This window comes from Balaenoptera acutorostrata, chromosome 6 (genome assembly GCF_949987535.1).
Source record: "Balaenoptera acutorostrata chromosome 6, mBalAcu1.1, whole genome shotgun sequence".
NCBI lineage: Eukaryota > Metazoa > Chordata > Mammalia > Artiodactyla > Balaenopteridae > Balaenoptera > Balaenoptera acutorostrata.
The window spans coordinates 104,771,025-104,786,235 of NC_080069.1; the positions used below are offsets into that span (position 1 = coordinate 104,771,025).

At 38.6% G+C, this 15,211-nt stretch overlaps 1 protein-coding gene across 3 annotated transcripts in view; it reads left to right on the forward strand.

Moving 5' to 3' along the window:
• SLC31A1 (solute carrier family 31 member 1) overlaps positions 1 to 15,211 on the forward strand; it is a 30,610-nt gene that overhangs the window by 3,823 nt on the left and 11,576 nt on the right. For 2 of the 3 annotated variants that reach the window (XM_057549426.1, XM_007178189.3), the window contains one exon: positions 379 to 423. The exons of the other annotated variant lie outside the window; for it this stretch is intronic. The gene's annotated coding sequence lies outside the window, so the exon portion shown is untranslated. The remainder of the gene's footprint in view (positions 1 to 378; positions 424 to 15,211) is intronic. 3 annotated transcript variants of the gene reach the window in all.

Consider the following 15,211-nt stretch of genomic DNA (forward strand, 5'->3'; position numbering starts at 1 on the left):
CTGTGCAATAGTTTGCTAATAGTTTACTGTTGTCTTAAACAGTATACATAGGGAAATAGTGGATTAAAGTTGAAAAGGAGACCAGGGCCATATTTATCAAATACCTTGAAGGCCAAGCTAACAAGTTTGTACTTAGCCCAGTAGGAAATGGAATTTTTTATTTTAAATGACCTCAATCCAGTTTTCCTTTTGATTATAATCTCAGTTTTAAACTGAGAAAAATAAATGTTCTAGACTGAATGTGAATAAAATTAAATGACTTCTCTAAAGGTAACAATTTATACCATACTCTTAAAGAGTCTCTGATTCTTAAGTCTGTTCCTCTCCTTGTTCCAGTTTGCCTCTGCTATTGATTCTTCTTTTTGCCTTCCTCACCAGACATGCCACAAAAGAGAAAAAGATGACATAGTTATCACTGAAAAAGTAAGTGTTTACAGCAACAAGATGACTTCAACTAGTGGAAGATGTCAGATAAGTCAATAACCAGGCAGCACCCAGATAACTCTGCCATTTAAAGTTGGCAAGCCAGGCATGGTTGGGGAAAAGGGAGGGAAGAGAGAGGGCAGGTTGCTGATTGATGCCTGCACTCCCACATGCAGCTTTTAGCATAAAAAAACCATTAAAAAAATCAAAAGTTTTCTGTAGTTTGTGACTAAGTATGAGAAGTCAGCAAGGGTCTGATTCTTAATCCATTAAAGTGAGCAGTTTATGCCAAAAGAAATCTTAGAGTAGGCACTGGGAAGGAAATGCTTTTGAAGTTCCATTGCTTTGAGTAATATCATTTCATGATTTAGGTAACATCCCCAAGCAGGGGGGGGGCCCATCCTTAGGAATACAAAGCCCTGCAGAGAAGGAAAGGGTTGAGAAGGGTCCACCCTACCTCTTTTCCTTTGCACAAAGGCCCTAGGCTTTTGTATACAACCTGCTTTTGTAGGCTGAGGACATTGTGCAATACAGCATAATGAGATAGAAACCTGCATTACAAAAGTAAATAAGAGAAATGATTTGGGGAGAACACATAAAGAGCAAAACTCTAGCAACCAGTAAAACGTTAGCGGGACCTTTTTTTAGCCAGTTTGAGTCTTTCCCTAAATAGGTAGTCGAGTTATTATAGAACTATACAGTGTTTGTATAATTTTGAAGCAGTTTAGAGCATCTAGAATGTATTCATTCAGTTTATGAAATGAAAGAAGAGGAATGCTGCTAACTGTACCTGCAGGTACCCATTCCTCTCTCCTACCTTTTCTAATGGCTTTTTATCAGTTCCCACACAACCCTGTGCATAATCTATATCTTAGTATATCTCATACTGTATTTTAATTATTTGTATATATCCCTTCTCCATCAGACTGCGCTTCTTGAGGATAGGGTTTCATCATAGTACCTTCACTCAGTAGGTACACAATAAATTTGAATGAATGAACGAACAAACGAATGAATGAATGAATGAAGAGACCTAGTTCCCCAGGTCACACAGATAATAAGCCCCTAGAGCCAGATATAGAACCCAGGTCTCCTGATTCCTAGCCCAGTACTTTTCTACCATGTCATGCAGCCTCTATCTGAGGTTTTGAACAACTTTTCTCTCAGAGGGAGGGAGGAGTAAAAAAGGAAAAGGTAAAATGTTTTCTAGTTTCTGCCTTACACCAAATTAATTCCCAGCATTCTCCACAGGCAAACCAACAACACTGTGATCTAGACGATTGAAATCCCGTATAATATAACTAAATGGAAGGTTTAGCAAGGGGGACCTTTGTCTGCCTTTGATTATAACAAAGAGGCATTTAAAACAATGCTTTGCCAACCTATACATATCTGACTAGCTAGTGTTCTTTAAATCAGGCTATAAGAGTCTTTGTGTTTTAAGTGACATGAAAATGAGCCCTATGTGTGACTTGGACGTCTCATTTCAGAGATTAATTTTGTCCTCTAAAGAGAAAGCAAGCTACTATTAATAATATCTCATATTTACTGTCCCTTAGAATTAGGAAGTATTTTGACATATTTTATTTGATCCTCACAACCTGTGAGATTGGCATGGTGGGTATTTTTATATCCATTTTGTAATAAATGAACTAGTACATGTTGAGTTCAGGTGATTTGCTTAATGTCACATAGCTAATGTATGGCAAACTTATGTCTATAGTTCAGAGTCTCTGATGCCTAGTCCAGGGCTGTCTCTACTCTTATCACACTTTTTATAAAACACTCAGATCTTTACATAAATCGTACTTAAGCATTCATGGTTAGCATGGTGGAAATGTGTCAAGACTACAAAAGGATCCAGTAAGAGGGTTATGAAAGGGTGCATCTCAGGATTGCTTTATTCCAGGATGTGGCTTAGCCAACAACAAAAGGTATCAGAGAAGTAGAGTATAGTAACTGGGAGATCCACTCCCCAATGGACTTAGGCCCTTCTATCATTGCGTAACTAAAAGACCTTTTCAGTTTGTTTGTTTGACATATCAAATTTGAGTTGTCCTATTCGGACCAGGCAAATAAAAGCTTTTCCAAAGGCCTTTGTGAAGAATGTAGTTGTACATTTGATCTTCTTTGTACAGAAAGGTGAGAGTGGGCAAGAGAAACAGGAGCTTCTATATTATTTGCCACTAAAACAGGATATATAAAGCTCAGAAACCCCTCCTACTTAGCTGCTTCCTGACAAACTATCTGGAGAAATGGGAGTGTTGGGGAAAGTAGCTAGCCTAGTGTTACAGAAGCAACGTACGAGAAGCAGATGTTATAGGTTCAGTTGACTAAAGAGTATATTAGCATCATTATTCAATGATGTAGGCCTCAGTTTCCCCATCTGTAAAATAAAGGAGTTGGACTTGATAATTTAATTTTTTAGTAGGAAATATATTCACATGGTTCACAATTCAAAAAGTACACAAGGATATGTAGTGAAAAATGTTGCTTCTAATCCAACCCACATCTGACCAGTTGCCTTCCTAGGGATCACAATGTTACTACCTTCTTATTCCCCCATGCCCAGAGGTAGTATAGGTGTTTACAAATAATATGTATATACTTTTTTCCCTTTCAAAACTTTTTACAAATGATAGCATATAGTGCCCCTTATTTTTTCATCTCATAAGCTACCCTGGAGATCATTATCAGTATACAAAGAGCTTCCTCATTCTTGTTTATGGCTGCAAAGTAGTCCACAGCACATCTTATAATGTATATATTTTCATTGCAAGATGGCGCTTTGAGCATATCTCGTTTCCTTCTCAAAATCCTAATGAAATGACTTTAGAAATACAAAAATAAGAAAAAGTATGATATTGTGATTTATAATGAATATATATTTGGTCTTCATCCCATTTCTGGCTCAGAGCTAACACCCTTGGAATTTCCTAAGTGACTAGAGCTATAAAGGTGTCTTTTGTTAATAAGGTGACTTCTCTGAGGATGGGGGCTAGTTGCCTGTGAAGCCAACCAAAGTGACTAGAGGGTTGGAACTTTCAGCCCCTGACTTCCTGGGAGAAGGGAGGGGCTGGAGATTGAGTTTAATCAACAGTGGCCAAATTGAATCAATCATGCCCATGTAATGAAGCCTCCATAAAAACCCAAAAGGACAGGGTTCCGAGAGATATATATATCTCTTCATCTGGCTGTTGATTTGTCTCCTTTAATATACTTTGTAATAAATCAGTAATCTAGTGGGTAAATGGATTTCCTTAGTTCTGTGAGCCACTCTAGCAAATTTGTAGAACTCAAGGAGAGGGTATTGTGGGAGCCTCTGATTTATAGCCAGCGGATCACAAGCACAGGCTTGCAATTGGCATCTGAAGTGAAGAGCAGTCTTGTAGGACTGGGTCCTAAATCTGTGTAATCTGATGCTATCTCTGAGAAGATAGTGTCAGACTTGAGTTGAATTGTAGGACACCCAGCTGGTGTTGGAGAATTGTTTGGCAGTGGGGAAACCACCAGTAAAAAAAGTATCCTTTATCATTAGAAAACAGAGAGAAAGAAGCCTGAAACTTCGAGATATTTCAAAGAATATAAATGCAGATTGGAATCAAATTGAAACAAATTACTGACCACCTGATTCATTATAGGTGAAGAACATCCCTTCCTGTGAAGTGAAGTGGATAGAGTTCACTAGCACACTCTGAAAACTCCTAAAATGAGAAAAGCAAAGGTTAGAAAGAAAGGTTAGCTATGGAGCAATGGGCGAAGGACAAATCAAAGGATTTGCGGGATTATACCTATGCCAAGTTTAGAAAGAACAGTAGATTAAGAAGTAACAATAATGACTATTTATCGAGGGCATGATGATTTATCGAGGGCTTACTGTGTTTAGGCACTGTGCTAAGTTGGTGTTTAAATGCACACTGTCACGAGGTAGGTGCTACTGTCATCACTATATTAGAGGAAACTAACTTACCCTCTTAACCACTATGCTGTTGCCTCAGTGAACTCTTCGTAACAATCCTGTGAGGGAGGCTACTTTTATTACCTGATTTTAGAGCTGAGGCCCAAAGATATTAAGTAATTTGCCCAAGGGCCCACAACCAGTAGGTCCAGTTTTACCAGTTAGAGAATAACTTGCATACTTGGAAAACCGCCATAAAAAAGAAAGAGAAAATATCTCTTCTGCCCACAGCTTCCTCCTCATGTTTTTGTTTGTTTGTTTGTTTTTAGTGGCCTATTCAGGATCTCTAACTGAACTCCCATTCTCAGAAATGCAGGAGTTGATGGTTAGGGACAGGCCCTGGAGTGCTCAGCTGGGAACAAATCTTAACTTCATTAATCATGTTGGGAACTATATACAACATTTTCTTCACACAGAAGGTTTTTTGTTGTCTTATTAGTCAGCAATAAAGTCTGTTTTTCTGATAGTTCAATTCCTGTATTTCACAACTAATCTAGAAAAATAGAACTGTAGAAGATATATAACTTCCCCTTCATCTGGAACTCAGATTTTATTCACACAGTGGGTGAAAGAAACCTCTCTCAAATCCCAAAGATGAGCCATTTGTTATTAAATTTAGTGTTAGCCCAGAAAGTTCTTTGATTAGTAGGTGGTGGTGTGTGTAAATTCTAAGTGAGACTGGGCAAGCTTTGTGCCCTTTTGGAATATCAGAATAAACAAATGTTTTATTTTAGTTCCTGGTTGAATCTTGACTTTCTTTCTTTTGTTTTTTTTTTTTAGCTCCCTCTTCTTAAACATACAGTCATTAGAGCCTGTGTACTATATCTGTGTTGTACATCTCTGTAATTCAGAACTTTGGTTCTCAAATTTTAGAGCGCATAAGAATTGTCTATATATCTGGATATATACCTAGAGTCTGAGACCCCATTCCCTGAGAGGAGATTCAGTAGTCTGGAGTGGGGTCCGTAATTTTCAGTTTTAGCCAAACATCTCAAATAATTCTGATTCAGGCGGTCCTTGGACCATACTTTGAGAAACCCTTGAGTTAGGAGGGAAGCAATTAACATTTATTATTTACTATGTATGTTATTAATGTGCCAGTCGCTTTCATATGTATTTTTACATTTGATGTTCAAAAAAATTGTAAGATTTTATTAACCCAGGTTTATGTGTATGTATTATCCCCACAAAGTTTTAGTAACTTGTTCTGAGCTCCAAAGATGGCATCGCATTATGACAGTCAGCAGTCTGACTCCAAGAACCAGGAGGGCTGTTGCTCTTAGTATTTCTCAGAAGAGATGATTGTATAAGATTGGTGAATTGGAAAATATTAGAAAGTGATATGAACAGTCTGTTAAGTTAAAGCCACTGAAATGTTGGAATGTCTAAAGCATATCATCTAATATTCAGAATGTTCCTAGAAAAGACAAGTATGCATTTGTTCTTCTTTGAAACGATATTATACACACCTAAACTTTTCTAATTGAAATAGGCCCTAAAGATGAGTTATTCTATTTCTTCACTAAGGAAATTGTGACCATAAAGATTAAATTGCTTAATGTAATGGAAACACCTGGGCTAGAACCCGGGTCTTACTTTCTTCAAGTTGTAATAATTATAAAGGTTAAGGTAGGCTACAACCCATACGTTGCCTGAGAATTACTCAGAAGACTATTGAATCAATGGTTGAGAGTGATGACTCTTTGTGACATTCACCATTTGAAAGTTCACACAGAGGCATAATAATTAAAGGTGTTCTGGTATTTTAAAGGAGTAGAATAAATGGTGACTTTTTTTTAACGGTGACATTTTTATGAGTTATTCTTTAAAAGTTCTGTTTCTGACACTGAAAATATATAGTAGAATGGCATTTGGGGCTTTTGTGAATTTTAATGGAATGCTGAAATGTGGCCTGGAGCTCAGGCTATGTGGAAGTCCATTCTCACTTAGAGCTACAGAGGCAGAGCAGCCAAGAATACCGCAGGTAATAGTTTTAACACAAATTGTAGGCCATAGCATGGTGTAAAGTGTTGCAAGACACAACTACTCTGGAGGTAGGTAACTAGATTTAGCTCCTCCTGGACAACTTAATGGGGTTTATAGACTTGACAAGGCCCTTGGATAACTTGATCTTTGTTTACCCCAAATGTAGGGAATATTCACTTGTGCCTCCCAATAGAAATAGGTCTACATTTCTTTCTAAGCTCCCTAAAAACTATAACTCTGTTTCCTTATCTCAATTTTTCAGAATTGCCCCCATAAAGTAATATAGCTACCTTTGTGTTAAGAGACAGGGACGCAAATAGTTGGGTAGAAGTACAACGATACAAGTAATAGGTCACCGGACTTGAGGTCAGAATCTGGATTCTAATTGCAGACTGCCTCGAGACTGACTGACACGTGACCTTGGCTAGTCAGTTAACCTCGTGTACCTCAATTTTCCAGCTGTAAAATAAGTAGCCGTTCTTGTTTAATCCAGGCCTGTCCTTCATGTGGAGTTAGGTCTAGAAACATACTACATTGTGGTAGCTCAGCAGAAAAACCTGAGAACATGCCAGAAAAGAAAATGAAGTTACCATTGGGCCCAGACTTAAAATCATTCAATCAACAAATATTTATTGAATACAAACGCAAAAGGTGTATTAGATTGCACATAGCCTAACGTAGGCCTTACAATGCATTCCATAAACAAGATGTGAGTAGTTTTCTTCAGCCTTGTTTTTGAGCACTCATAGAACATAATAATAACAACTCACAGAGTAATAATAATGCTTTTATGTATGTTATATGGTCTTTTTTTCTCTCTCAGTATTTCTTCCCATTCATTATCTTATTTGAATCATACAATAACCCTAAAGGAGAACAGGACAGATGTTATCTCATTCCCCTGAGTTTAGGATGAGAGGCTAAAACTCAGAGATCATTAGTGGCTCGCAAAGAAGTAGGGTGATTCTGCCCCCCAGGGGATGTTTGGCAAAGTCTGGAGACATTTTGGATTGTCACACATGGGACAGTGCTACTGTCATTCAGTGAGTAATGGCTAGGGATACTTACTGTTAAACATCCTACAGTGCACAGGACAGCTCATACAGCAAAGAGTTATTCAGCCCCAAATGTCAGTAAAGCTAAAATTGAGAAACTGACATTGGTGTTTTATCCAAAAGAATACAAAGTGACAGAGTTGGATGAACCAGAATCCAGATCTTGGACTTAGTCTAGTATATTCTCCACTGCCCTTAGCATTAAAAACTGCAGTCACATAAATTCTGGATTTATTGCTAATGTTTCGTGGAGGTGTGAGTGAAAAGTGGGGTTTGTCATATATCACTGTTAAAGGTTTCCATGTATAGTACAGATTGTATAATCCAATAAAAATCTACTAAACACTTGCTGTGTGTCTTACAGTCTGCTGTACATGTCCCACAGGGAGCTTAGTCTACCTTCATCATATTTTTTAACTTACTGAGCAACTACCAAATTTGAGTAATTTACCCAAATGGTATTGAAACCTGGATATGGCCCCTTTAGCAGCCTCTATGCATAGTACCTACTGCCAACCTAAAGACTCATGGGACTTTTATAGGAAATGTCACCAAGATACTCAGAGAGAAATTAGCAGAGCCAGGATTTGGATCTTATCTGACTCCAAACTCATGCTCTTAACAATATTCAGTAAGCTTAACTCTCTCCTACAAAAGGTGATGTGTGACTTTAGAAGCTCTTACAACCCAGGACGGTCCTTGTAGAATATCCTTCAGTTTTGCCCCTCAAACCATTAAATAACCCAGAAATTAGAAGGTTCTTCTAATCCTTCTAAAGTTTTAACAGATGTCTTTCTGGATTCTGGCAAATTAATGGATTATGGCCCATGGCTCTATAAGGATTTTTTTTTTTTCCATCTGTGAATGCCTCACAGAAAACTTGAGCAGGAAATATTATTAGGGAAGAACAAATAAAGGACAGTTATTCTACACAGCAAAGTATTCTGTTAAAATATAAATCTGGTCACATCACTCCCCTGCTTATTATGCCTAAATAGCTTCCAGTTGCCCTTGGAATAAAATTTAGTCTCCTTTTAATGACCTATAAGGCCTTCTTCAGTATACCCCTTCTGCCTCTTTCTTCAACCTCATTGGCCTCTCTTCTCACTCAATATGTTCTATTCATACTGATCTTAAATGACTTTGATTCTTTTCTTGCCTCAAGGGTGCTATTCTCTGCCCTTCTACCCAACTCCAGTAATTTATCAGTCTGTCTAAATGTTACCTCCTTAGAGAGGGCTTCTCTCTTCTCTCTCCACCCAACCCCCTCCATCTAAATTAGTTCTTTTACTGTTATTCTCCTATCACAGTACCATGTTTACTTCCTTCATATTACTTATCACAATTTCTAATTATATATACGTATACATATTTATTTGTTTCCATATTTAATGAGGATTCCTCCTCTAGAGTAGGTTCCGCAAAGGCAAGAATCTTGTCTTCTGCAGCTGGCTCCTTGTAAGTAGATATGAAACCTACATGGGTTTTGTAAGAATTAAATACATTTTGAGTGAGTGAATATTTGTCCAGTGTTCTTCCAGGTGCAGTAAGGAGGTATAAATTAGTTACTTGCCCTCTAAGAACTTGCTGTGTATCTATGGTATTTTTTATCTCATATTTTAAGAACTGTAAGTCAAATTTTCCATAAGAGAAGATTGCTAGAAAAATTCAGAAAAGAGAGAGATTTCTTCTGTCAAGAATTCAAGGAAAACCTCATAGGAGAGGTGGCATTTTAACTCAGCCTTAAAGAATGAACTAGATTGTAAACTCAAAAGCAGGGGCCGTATTTTAACTTTATCCTACTTCTGACACATTTTAAGTGCACTGTAAATGTTGAATAAATAATGATAGGATTTGCTCATATTCAGAAAATGGGGGGCGGGTTACCACAGAGAATGACACGGCCAAAAAGGCATACAAGTGTCAAAGTACTAAATTTATTCAGGAAAATTGAGTAAATCAATTTCAGTGGAATATTTGAATGTGAAGAGGGTGAGATTGGGATAAGGCTAGAAAGTAAATCTGTAACAGAGACATAAATGTCATGTAGTGAACATAAAATAAGTGTATCAATATGAGAAGTTGGAGGTGAAGATACTTATGTGTCTCTTTGCAGAGACATTAGTTTCTGGGAGTACAACCTAAAATGCAAATTACAGCTTGAGAAATACATGCAAATGGTATCTGGACACTAGTTTAGGTGGGAGTACTGGTTCTATTATCAACACCATCACCAAAAACTAGCAAAATGCAGGCTCCTATGAACCATCTCCTGTACTTGGCTTGGCTGGAAAGAGAGTGTTTGTTTCCTTATATTTCTGTAAGGGAAACATCCCAAGGGATGTGTTTGTGTTTTTTATGTTCTTTTCCCTGTAATTGATTTCTAATCTCATAGCTTGTGGTCAGAAAAGATGCTTGATATGATTTCAATTTTCTTAAATTTACTGAGGCTTGATTTGTGACCCAAGATGTGATCTATCCTGGAGAATGTTCCGTGCGCACTTGAGAAGAAAGTGTAATCTGCTGTTTTTGGATGGAATGTCCTATAAATATCAATTAAATCTATCTGGTCTATAGTGTCATTTAAAGCTTGTGTTTCCTTATTAATTTTCTGTTTGGATGATCTGTCCATTGGTGTAAGTGAGGTGTTAAAGTCCCCCACTATTATTGTGTTACTGTCGATTTCCTCTTTCATAGCTGTTAGCAGTTGCCTTATGTATTGAGGTGCTCCTGTGTTGGGTGCATTTATAATTGTTATATCTTCTTCTTGGATTGATCCCTTGATCATTATGTAGTGTCCTTCCTTGTCTCTTGTAACATTCTTTATTTTAAAGTCTATTTTATCTGATAAGAGTATAGCTACTCCAGCTTTCTTTTGATTTCCATTTGCATGGAATATCTTTTTCCATCCCCTCACTTTCAGTCTGTATGTGTCCCTAGGTCTGAAGTGGGTCTCTTGTAGACAGCATATATATGGGTCTTGTTTTTGTATCTATTCAGCAAGCCTGTGTCTTTTGTTTGGAGCATTTAATCCATTCACGTTTAAGGTAATTATCAATATGTATGTTCCTATTACCATTTTCTTAATTGTTATGGGTTTGTTTTTGTAGGTCCTTTCCTTCTCTTGTGTTTCCCACTTAGAGAAGTTCCTTTAGCATTTGTTGTAGAGCTGGTTTGGTGGTGCTGAATTCTCTTAGCTTTTGCTTGTCTGTAAAGCTTTTGATTTCTCCGTTGAATCTCAATGAGATCCTTGCTGGGTAGAGTATTCTTGGTTGTAGGTTCTTCCCTTTCATCACTTTAAATATATTGTACCACTCCCTTCTGGCTTGCACAGTTTCTGCTGAGAAATCAGCTGTTAACCTTATGGGAGTTCCCTTGTATGTTATTTGTCGTTTTTCCCTTGTTGCTTTCAATAATTTTTCTTTGTCTTTAATTTTTGCCAATTTAATTACTATGTGTCTCAGCGTGTTTCTCCTTGGGTTTATCCTGCCTGGGACTCTGCACTTCCTGGACTTGGGTGGCTATTTCCTTTCCCATGTTAGGGAAGTTTTTGACTATAATCTCTTCAAATATTTTCTCTGGTCCTTTCTCTCTCTCTTCTCCTTCTGGGATCCCTATAATGCGAATGTTGTTGCATTTAATGTTGTCCCAGAGGTCTCTTAGGCTGTCTTCATTTCTTTTCATTCTTTTTTCTTTATTCTGTTCCGCAGTAGTGAATTCCACCATTTTGTCTTCCAGGTCATTTATCTGTTCTTCTGCCTCAGTTATCCTGCTATTGATTCCTTCTAGTGTATTTTTCATTTCAGTTATTGTATTGTTCATCTCTGTTTGTTCTTTAAAATTCTTCTAGGTGTCTGTTCTTTAATTCTTCTAGGTCTTTGTTAAACATTTCTTGCATCTTCTCGATCTTTGCCTCCATTCTTTTTCCGAGGTCCTGGATCATCTTCACTATCATTATTCTGAATTCTTTTTCTGGAAGGTTGCCTATCTCCACTTCATTTAGTTGTTTTTCTGGGGTTTTATCTTGTTCCTTCATCTGGTACATAGCCCTCTGCCTTTTCATCTTGTCTATCTTTCTGTGAATGTGGTTTTTGTTCACAGGCTGCAGGATTGTAGTTCTTCTTCCTTCTGTTGTCTGCCGTCTGGTGGATGAGACTATCCAAGAGGCTTGTGCAAATTTCCGGATGGGAGAGCCTGGTGATGGGTAGAGCTGGCTGTTGCTCTGGTGGGCAGAGCTCAGTAAAACTTTAATCTGTTTGTCTGCTGATGGGTGGGGCTGGGTTCCCTCCCTGTTGGTTGTTTGGCCTGAGGCAACCGAACACTGGAGCCTACCTGGGCTCTTTGGTGGGGCTAATGGCGGACTCTGGGAGGGCTCACGCCAAGGAGTACTTCCCAGAACTTCTGTTGCCAGTGTCCTTTTCCTCTCGGTGAGACACAGCCCCCCCCCACCGCCTCTGCAGGAGACCCTCCAACACTAGCATGTAGGTCTGGTTCAGTCTCCTATGGGGTCACTGCTCCTTCCCCTGGGTTCCAATGCGCACACTACTTTGTGTGTGCCCTCCAAGAGTGGAGTCTCTGTTTCCCCTAGTCCTGTCGAAGTCCTGCAATCAAATCCCGCTAGCCTTCAAAGTCTGATTCTGTAGGAATTCCTCCTCCCGTTGCCAGACCCCCAGGTTGGGAAGCCTGATGTGGGGCTCAGAACCTTCACTCCAGTGGGTGGACTTCTGTGGTATAAGTGTTCTCCAGTTTGTGAGTCACCCACCCAGCAGTTATGAGATTTGATTTTATTGTGATTGCGCCCCTCCTACCGTCTCATTGTGGCTTCTCCTTTGTCTTTGGATGTCAGGTATCTTTTTTGGTGAGTTCCAGTGACTTCCAGTCAATGATTGTTCAGCAGTTAGTTGTGATTCCAGTGCTCTCACAAGAGGGAGTGACGTCCTTCTACTCCGCCATCTTGAACCAATCCTCCTGTTTCTTATATTGTAGTAGCCTGGTCCATTCATGTTTGCCTGGAAGGCATAGATGATTTAGAGATTGGAAAGTGGGTATTTAAAAAATTAAGTTTGTCCTTAGCATGCTTTTTCTTGAGAATGATAGCCCTCCATTATTATATAGCTGTATAATTCTCCATGTAATCAATTCCTCCAAACAGGCTTCTCATCTCCTTTGCTCAGCCTGAACAGCTTAATAAGGTGGAGTGGACATATGGAAAGATAAAATTTTTTTTTTTTTTTTGGAAAGATAAATTTATGGTAGAAGGGGGTGAGCTTGAACCAGTATTCGGAAGCAAAGCCTTTCTTCGTCTTATTCTGATTAGAATTGAATCACAGGTTTGCTTTCTGTCTTTTCTGTGGATAGTTAGAAAGAGATTCTCAGGGCAGCTCCTGAGTTATTGTCTTTTTTACTAAAATAGGTATTCTTAGCCAAGAACTTCTGTGTAAAAGAGCTACTCTCACTAATTTATAGCTGCTCTTTTATTCTTCTAAAAACTTGTCAGTCCATGGAGCATTTCTTGTTTGCCTAGATCATTGGCCATTCATAAATGAAGGCCCTTTAAGTTTTAAGTGTAACTGTTTGAAGTAGTTTTCCCCTTTATGTCTCTGGCAGTTGGTTACTTTTGATGCATCCCATTAGTCTGATGTATGAGTAATACAGACATAGACTCTGCTTATTACTTGAATATGTAGACTGTGCATAGGTTGGTTTCTTTCCACAAAAAGTGCTTTTAAGGAATCCTGCAACTGGTTTATTATCTTTGCTATTTTTATTTCTCTTGCCTGATAAACAGTCATTTGTTCTTATGTTCCCTTAAGGTCATTATTACTGAGACCTTTTCAAGGGCAAGCATGGTAGCCTGGCTTAGATGACAAGATGGCTTTGGCCTAAAATGGCTTCTCTTATATCAAAAAGCTATATCTGGCTCTTTTCTCCGGGGCTCCCTACACTATTTGCTTACAGTAGAGCTCGTTTTGGTATATGGTGAAGAAAGAGAAAATAATATTGAAATCTGCAAGTAATCACTAAATTAATTCTTTGCCAGGTCTATCAACATCTTTCTCATCTCAACCCAACCACTGACACAAAGAAAAGCAAGTGAGAATTTGTTGTTGTTGTAGATGATCCCTTGGAATTATTTTTATTATCAACAAAGGCACAAAGTTAGAAGAGAAAATGGTAGCCTTAGTTTTATTGAAGGATTTTTAAAAGGATAAAATCTAAGTTTTCTTTCTTTCTTTCTTTTTTACTTTTTTGGTGGTAGTGGTAGTGATGGTGGTGGGGTTTTGGCAGTTATTCTCCAGAGTTCTGTCTTTATAAACCTGTGATTGTAGCAAGTGCCCTATCAACTCCTATCACCTGCCAAATTTAGTCTGGGGAGAACTGTGTGTGTTTGATTTTTAAGGTCTTTTCCATTTCCTTTTTTCTTATTGGCCTGACTTATCTTCTCACTACCTCTACTGCCTGATTTTACTGAACTGATACGGCAGAAGTTTGGGAGTCAAAAGTTTTTGCCAGTTCTGGCTAGAACCTGTGTAAACCTATGATTTACTCAGCCTGATACCTTTTGGAAATGAAACTGGTGTAAGTATCCTTATGATTACTGCACCTCAAGAAGGACACAGGCCAAGGAAAGGCAGCTAAAATATCCAAAGCATGGTGTGGTTATATTCAAACAATTATGACCACTTTTCTGCCAGTCAATTTGGAGTAAGAATGTGAGGCCAGGGCCTAGAGGATGAGTGGAACAACATCATAGCCATCAACAGGAAGGGTCTTCCCCATATATATTCATCAAATTGTATTTCCCTTCCCTGGGAACTACTACATTTTTTTCTAAACAACTCCAGTGTATTGGCCTGGAATGCCAAGTTATGGAGAGGCACCTAAGCCCTATTTGTTATTGCATTATATCAAAGTCTCCCCTTTATTCCTGCATCTCCTTTACCACCTCCCTCCCCCAAAGAACAACATAAGTGCAGAATTCATAAAGCCATAGGAGAATTTCAAAGTTCACCTATAGAGGCACTTGAAACAAAGCCAGAGCCATATCTCAGAATATCTGCTGGCCCCATACAGGTCATAAAAAGGCAGGATTAGTCCAGTGAAACTTGTTGCTTGATCACATGAACATAGCCCATAAGCATGAACCCCTGTTTATGGTAGTATATTATTCTTTGACCTTGAATTTCCCCTATCTGTGCTTGCCAGAAGCTTGTGTCATCAATCATAAATAATGACTACAGAAAGCAGAAGAGTGACTAGACAGATTTCCCTTTGTTTAATGTTTTTACAAATCCAAAAAGGAACATGACCCTAATCATTTTTTTTAAATATTTATTTATTTATTTGGTTGCGCCGGGTCCTAGTTGCGTCAGGCAGGCTCCTTAGTTGCAGCACGTGGGCTCCTTAGTTGTGGCTCACCTGCTCCTTAGTTGTGGCATGCGAACTCTTAGTTGTGGCATGCATGTGAGATCCAGTTCCCTGACCAGGGATCAAACCCGGGCCCCCTGCATTGGGAGCACAGAGTCTTATCCAGTGCGTCACCAGGGAAGTCCCGACCCTAATCATTTTAAGAATAAAAACTTTCTTCCTTATCATTGAAGTCAGGAAAGACTGGAGGCAGTCTCCAAAAGAATTACCTGAGACTCCAGATTACATCTGTCTGAGCTGGAGGAGAGGGCCCATGTGGCAGATGTATGACCACTTCTGTGTAGTCTTTTTGTGGGGTCTAATCTCCATAGCCCCTATGGATTATTGTTTCTTATTCATCATTGTGCAATACCGGCAAAAT